Raw genomic sequence first — 8130 nt, 5'->3', positions numbered from 1 at the left:
GTGTGGAAGCCAAGCAGCCCAATTCTGCCATCAGGAAGTGTATGAGAGTTCAACTGATTAAGAACGGCAAAAAAAAGTCACTGCCTTTGTTCCCAATGATGGATACTTAAACTTTATTGAGGAAAATGATAAAGTTTTGGTGGCTGAATTTGGTCGGAAAAGTCATGCTGTTGGTGATATTCCTGGAGTCCGATTCAAGGTTGTAAAAGTTGCAAATGTTTCTCTTCTGGCCTTGTACAAAGGCAAGAAGGTAAGACCAAGATCATAAAAATTGTATGATGTCTGTCATAGTAAAAAATTTTCCTGTAAAAAAAGAAAAGGTAAAAGGCTGGAGTAGAATATATTATGCTTCAGCTAAAGTAAAAAAAAAAAGCAGGAGTAGCAATCCTTATCTCAGATAAAGCAAAAGCAAAAATAGATCTGATTAAAAGAGATAAGGAAGGAAACTATGTCCTGCTAAAAGGCACCATCAAAAATGAAGCAATATCATTACTTAACATATTTGCACCAAATGGTATGGCATTCAAATTCCTAGAGAAGTTAAGGGAATTAGAGGAAGAACTAGATAGCAAAACTATAGTAGTGGGGGACCTCTATATCCCCCTCTATGAACTTGATAAATCTAACCTCAAAATAAACAAGAAAGAAGTTACAGAGTCAAATAGAATTTTAGAGAGGCTAAATATGATAGATCTCTGGAGAAAACTGAATGGGGATAAAAAGGAATATACTTTCTTCTCAGTGGTACATGGCACATACACAAAAATCAATCATGTACTAGGGCATAAAAACTTCACAATTCAGTGCAGAAAGGCAGAAATATTAAATGCATCCTTCTCAGATCATGATGCAAAAAAAAAAAAATCATGTGCAATAAAGGGCCGTGGAAAGATAGACTAAAAACTAATTAGAAACTAAATAATTTAACCCTAAAGAATGAATAGGTCAAACAAGAAATTATAGAAACATTTAGTAACTTCATTCAAGAGAATGACAATAATGAGACAACATACCAAATCTCATGAGATGCAGCAAAAGGCAGTTCTTAAAGGAAGTTTTATATAGCTGAATGCATACATGAATAAATTAGAGAAAACGGAGGTCAATAAATTGGGCAGGCAATTGAAAAATCTAGAAAAAGAAGAAATTGAAAATCCCCAATTAAATAGTAAATTAGAAATAATGAAAACCAAAGGAGAGATTAATAAAATTGAATTTAAGAAAACTATTGAATTAATAAGTAAAACTAAGAGCTGGTTTCATGACAAAACCAATAAAATTGATAGACTTTCAGTCAATATGATAAAAAAAGAAAGAAAACCAAATCATGAGTATCAAAAATGAAAAGGGTGAATCTATCTCCAATAGGAAATTAAAACAATAATTAGGAATTATTTTGCCCAATCATATGCACATAAACTTGACAATCTTAGTGAAATGGATGAATATTTACAAAAATATAAGTGGCCCAGATTAAGTGAAGAGGAAGTAAATTACTTACATAACCCCATCTCAGAAATAGAAATTGAACAAGCCATCAACAAACTCCCTAGGAAAAATTGACTCCAACTTATCTTTCTAGATTTACTGCAAATTGCCTTTTTTCCCCACATACTCTACTTTTCAGGTCAACTAGTTGACTTACTATTCCTATCTGTAAGTCTTTACACAGGTTGTCCCTCATGCCTGGAATGTGTGCCCTCTGCTTTTTAGAATTTCTAGTTTCATCCAGGGTTCAGTTGAAATAACACCTCATTTGCCATGTCATCTCAAATGCCACACAAGACCTTTTCTCATCCAACCAGATGTGTCTGCCTAACCTTAGAAATTAATTTATCTTTATTTAAAAAAAATAATAGTTAACACACATAATATTTGAAGCCTTGCAAAGTGCTTTATATCATTACCATGTTTGATCCTCATGACAATCCTGAAAATTAGGTGCTATTGTTATGTTCATTTTACTGATGATGAAATTGAGCCTTAAACGTTATTTACCAAGGGTCACAATCTAGTGTCAGAGGTAAAATTCATACTCACATCCTTTTAACCCTTTCCATATATACAGTATCTTTGTATGAATTTTATATTTACTTGCATAACATATTAATTATTTAAGTGCCTTGAGGGTATGGGCTATTTTCATTCATATGCTCATATTCTCAACACCCAGTACAGTTCCTGGCACACAGTATGTAGAAAACCATTGTGTGTGAAATTTAACAATCAGATATTGACCCTCTCCCATTAGTCATCTGTTTTAATTTTTTTATTGGAATAATATCAATATCCCTTTCTCTTTATAAGAACAACATGAATATTTTTATCATACAGGCTAATTATTGCTTTGTTGATCTTTTGTTGCTGTTTGCTTAGTTTTTTCAGCCAGGCTTTATTTTAGGTGTCAATCAGCTAAAAAAAAAATGAGCAAACAACACAAATCCAGAAGATAACAAAGTCAAAACTACTTCATCCAAAATTTCCAATAAAAATGTGAATTTTTCTCAGGCCTAAAAATAATTTCTAGAAAAGTCCAGAAAGGTTTTTAAAAATAAAAAGAGAGAGATAGAGAGAAAATTTGGAAAATAAATGACAATGATGCAAGAAAATAATGTAAAAAGAGTCAACAGTTTGGTCACAGTGGCACAATGGATAGAGCACTGGACCAGGAGTCAGGAGGGCCTCAGTTCAAATCTGGCCTCAGACACTTACCAGCTGTGTGACCTTGGACTTTCACTTTACCCCAATTGCCTTTAAAAAGAAAGGAAAGAAACCATTAAGGAAAACTGCCCTGGTATTCTAGAGCCATTGAAATGGAAAGAATCTGCCTATCACCTCTGGAAAGAGATCCCCAAATGAAAACTCCCAAGAATATTATAGCAAAACTCCAGAGATCCTAGGTCATGGAGAAAATATTGCAAGCAGACAGAAGAAGCAATTCAAACACCATGGAGCCACAATCAGGATGACACGAAATTTAGTAGCTTCTACTTTAAAGGATATTAGAGTTTAGAATATGATATTAAAGAGGGCAAAGAATTACCTACAACCAAGAATTACATATCTAGGGGCAGCCAGGTAGCACAGCGAGTAAGAGCACCAGCCCCAGTGTCAGGATGACCTTGGGATCGAATCTGGGCTCAGATACTTAGCACCACACCCAGAAATAACTGGCCATGTAACCTTGAGCAAGTTACTTAACCCCAATTGCTTAAAAAAAAAGAATTACATATCTAGCAAAACTAGTATAAACCTTCAATGGATAACATGAACATTCAATGATATGAAGGCCTTTGATGCAATGTTCCTGAAAAAAAAGATAAGAACTGAATAGAAAATAAGACTTTAAAGTAGTAGTATATAAAGTAAAGACTCAAAAGAAGTATTAAAAGGTAACCAGGAAAGAAAAATAATAAGGAATTTGAAAGAGTAAAAGTGTTTACATTCTTGCATAAGAAGATGATACTTATAACTCTTAAGAAACTTTTTGGGGGGCAGAGCCAAGATGGCATCATAGAAGCAGGAAAACTCCCTGAGCTTCCCCCATAACAACCTCAAATACCTATAAAATATGACTCTAAACAAACTTTAGAGCTACAGAACCCATAAAATGACAGACAGAAACAAATCTCTTGCTGAAGGCAGCCTGGCAGACTGGCAGGAAGAGTCCATCACAGCGCACTGGGAGCAGAGCCCAGCCCCAGGAGAACCCTTGTTTTTAGCCTCAGGGTGGCCCTGACCATCCACAGCTGGAGGAATTTTGGGAGAGTGGATCACCAGCATCTGTGGTGGTTTCCAGAACTATCAGCCCATAAATGCCAAAGGCAAAGTAAATCATCAGTGTAGACTTTGGGAACAGGGGGACTGAAAGTGTGGTCTAGCCTCTGCCCCTGGAGGGAGAAATTACTGAAATGTGGCAGTCATGCAGCTGCTGCCACGTTGCTGCTTCAGAGCTCCTGGCCTGCAGATTGCAGGGAGATCAAGGGACCATTCTGAGGGGTAATTGCTCTTGCTTTAACCTACTCAGATCTGGATTGCTGTCTAGGGTGGAGATCCTGGGGTGCATGAGCAGTCTGCCAGAGTGTGTGGAGGCTTCACAGAGGGCACCCAGCTAATACTTCTGGCAACTGAGAAAACTGCAGTGATTTGGGACAAAGCTCTCCTCTCTGGAAGCAGAGTTCTACTGTGACAAAAAGCTCAAAAGTCAAATAATTGAGTGGCAACATGAGCAAGCAAAGCAAGCACAACAATCCAACTTTAGATTCCTGTTTTGGGGACAAAAAGGATCAAAGCATGGAAGAGCAGGAAGAAAATGAAGTCAGAACTCCTCCACCAAAAGCTTCCAAGAAAAATATGAACTGATTACAGGTCATAGAGGAGCTTAAAAAGGAATTTGAAAACCAAAGAAGAGAAATGGGGCAAAAATTGGGAAGAGAAATGAGAATGATGCAAGAAAATCATGAAAAGAGAGTCAACAACCTGACTGAAGAAAATAACACCTTAAAAAATAGACTAACTCAAATGGCAAAAGAGGCTCAAAAAGCCAATGATAAGAAGAACACTTTAAAAAGCCGAATTTTCCAGATGAAAAAAAAGAATCTCAAAAGATCACTGAAAAGAATCATTCCTTCAGAATTAGATTGGAGCAAATGGAAGCTAATGACTTTATGAGAAATCAAGATACTATTAAACAGATCCAAACAAATGAAAAAAAAATAGAAGGCAATGTGAAATATCTCATTGGAAAACCACTGACCTGGAAAATAGATCCAGGAGAGATAATTTAAAAATTATTGGACTACCTGGAAGCCATGATCAAAAAAAGAACCTAGAAATCATCCTCCAAGAAATTCTCAAGGAAAATTGCCCTGATATTTTAGAACCAGAGGGCAAAATAAAAATTGACAGAATTCATCAAGTGCTTCTTGAAAAAGATCCCAAAAACGAAACTCCTAGGAATATTATAGCCAGGTTCTGGAGTTTCCAGATCAAGGAGAAAATATTATAAGCAGCCAAGAAGAAACAATTTGAATATCATTGAAACACAATCAGGATAACACAGGATCTGGCAGCTTCTACATTGAGGGATCAAAGGGCTTGGAGTATGATATTCCAGAGGTCAAAGGAGCTGGGATTAAAACCAAGAATCACCTATGCAGCAAAACTGAATATAATGTTTCAGGGGGAAATATTGTCATTCAATGAAATAGACAACTTTCAAGCATTCTTGATGAACAAACCAGAGTTGAATAGAAAATCTGACATTCAGGTACAAGAAGCAAGGGAAGCATGAGAAGGTAAACAGGGAAAAGAAATCACAAGGAACTTATCAAAGTTGAACTATTTACATTCCTACATGGAAAAATGATAATTGTAACTTATGAAACTTTTCTCAATATGAGGATAGGTGAAGGGAATATAAATGTGTGTATGTCTATGTAGGAGGATATAGGGGCATATGAACACATATGTGAGTGTTTGTATATATGTGTACAGGTATACATAGACAGAAGGCACAGGATCAATTGAATAAGAAGGGATGATACTGAAAAGATGAAATTGAGAGGTGAGAGAGGAATATAATGAGAGGAAATGGGGAGAGACAAAATGGGGTAAACTATCTCATATAGAAGAAGCAAGGGAAAACTGTTACAAAGGAGGGGAAGAACAAGAAGGCAAAAGGGAATGGGTCAAACTTACTGTCATTGAATTTGGCTTAGGGAGGGAATGACATATACCCTAAATAGGGTATCTCACCCTACAGGAGAGTAGGGGAAGGGGATGAGAGGGGGGATGATGGAGAGGAGGGCAGTTTGGGAGGTAGGGTAGTTAGAAGCATACACTTTTGAAAAGGGACAGGGTCAAAGTAGAGAAAAGAACAAGTGGAGGGGTGGGATATGATAGAGGGAAATATAGTCAGTCTTTCACAATAAATCCACTATGGAAATGTTTTGTGTATCTACACACACACAACCTATATTGAATTGCTTATCTTCCCAATAAGGGTGGGTGATGAGGGAAGAAAGGAAAGAATCTGGAATTCAAAGTTTTAAAATATATATAGTATTATTATTGTTTTTACATGCAACTGGGAAATAAGATATACAGGCACTAGGGGATGGAGATCCATCTTGCCCTACTGGAAAGTTGGATGGTACATAGGGGAGGATATAGAAGAAAGCAGATTAGGGCAGGGGGTATACAGTGAGATTGCTGTTTTTTGGATGGTGGGCAGGGGAAAGATGGGGAGAAAATTTGTAACTAAAAATCTTGTGTAAATGAATGATGTAAACAAAAAATAAACATAAAATTTAATTTAAAAAAGAACCTTGTCATTATTAAGGTAGGTAGTAGGAATATACTTAGAGAATATGGGTCTAAGTTGAATATGATGGGATGATTATCTCAAAAAATAAAATCAAAAGGTGAGAAAGAGGCATGCACTGGGACAGGACAGAAGGAAGAGAAAGAAGTGGGTAAATTATCTCATAAAAGAGGCATGGAAGAGCTTTTACAGAGAAGGGGGAAATAGGGGAGGTGGAGGTTTGCTAAAATGGATGGACCTGACTCTCATTGGAATTGGCTCCAAGAGAAAATAATATAAAACTCAGTTTGTTATTAGAAATCTATCTTACCTTTTAGAAAGTAGGAGGAGAAAGAGATAGGAGAAGTGGTAGACTGATAGAAGGGAGGACAGATTAGGGGAAGCAATAGTCAGAAGCAAAAGCAAAATCATTTTGAGTATGGACAGGGTGAAAGGTAAGAGAGGGAGTAGGATAAATGAGGGTGGTGAATAGAATTGAGGAAAATTATAATCATAACTGTGAAAAAAAATGATAGCAAGTTTCTCTGGTAAAGGCCCCATTTCTCAAATAGAAAACTGCTAAGTTTATAAAAATAAGAACCATTCTCCAATTGAAAAATGGTCTAAAGATTTGAATAGGCAGTTTTCACACAAAGTAATCAAACCTATCTATAGTCACAAAAAATGTTCTAAATAATTATTGATTAAAGAAATGCATTAGATCAGCTAATATGACAGAAAAAGAAAACAAAGTTTGGAGGGAAAAAATGAGACACTAGTATATTGTTGGTGGAGTTGTGACCTGATTCAATCATTCTGGAGAAAAATTTGGTACTATACCCAAAGGCCTATAAAATCATGCATGTCCTTTGACCTGGCACTACCACTATTAGGTTTATATCTCAAAGAGATAAACAACAAAAAGGAAGAGGACCTATATGTACAAAAATATTTATAACACTGTTTTAGTGGTGTAAAAGAATTGTAAAGTGATGGCATGCCCATCAAGTGAGGAATAGCTGAACAAGTTGTGGTATATGATTATGATGGAATACCATGTGCTATAAGAAATGATAAGTATGCTCTCAGAAAAACTTGGAAAGATTTACGTGTACTGATGCAAAATGAAATGAGCAGAACCAGGAGAACATTGCACAAATTAACAGCAATATTGCATAAAGATCAACTCAATGATGTAGATGGAAGGTAAAGAGTTAGGGACAACAGGAAAGTCTTCCTACAGAAATGATATTTGAGCTGGATCTGAAGCAAACCAAGGAAACTAAGAGTCAGAGATAAGGGAAAGTTCTGGAGGTGGGAAGAGCAGTCAAGTATGGGGGACAGCCGGTGCAAAAGCATGGAAATAAGAAGTGGAGCATTTTGTTTAGGGAATAGCATGTAGTACAGTGTAGCTCGGTCTTTGAATGATTGGAGTAAAGTATAAGAATATTTGGAAAAGTAGGAACGGGGCCAGGACTGAGGAGCTTTAAATGTCCAGTAAAGTTTAGAATTGATTCTAGAGGTAATAGGGAGCCCTTGGGACTCATTGAGAGGGCAATGTCTGGAGAAGGGGTGGCATGATCAGATTCTCACTTTAGAAAAATTGTCTTGGAATCTGGGTGGAGGGTGCGTTGAAATGAGAAAGTTTAGACAAGGACAGCAGTCAGATGGCTTGAGTCCAAGGGAGGGGTGTTGAAAGCCTTAACTTAGGTGGTAGCTATGGGAGTGGGGAGGAAGGTATACATCATCTATCTATCTATCTATCTATCTATCTATCTATCTATCTATCTATCTATCTATCTATCTATCTATCTATCTATCTATCT

Source organism: Petaurus breviceps, unplaced genomic scaffold, assembly GCF_028583685.1.
Source record: "Petaurus breviceps papuanus isolate PSGF00001 unplaced genomic scaffold, PetGlider_PUasm1.0 115, whole genome shotgun sequence".
Lineage (NCBI taxonomy): Eukaryota > Metazoa > Chordata > Mammalia > Diprotodontia > Petauridae > Petaurus > Petaurus breviceps.
The sequence above is the reverse complement of the archived record's forward strand: the minus strand, read 5'-3'. Positions refer to the sequence as shown.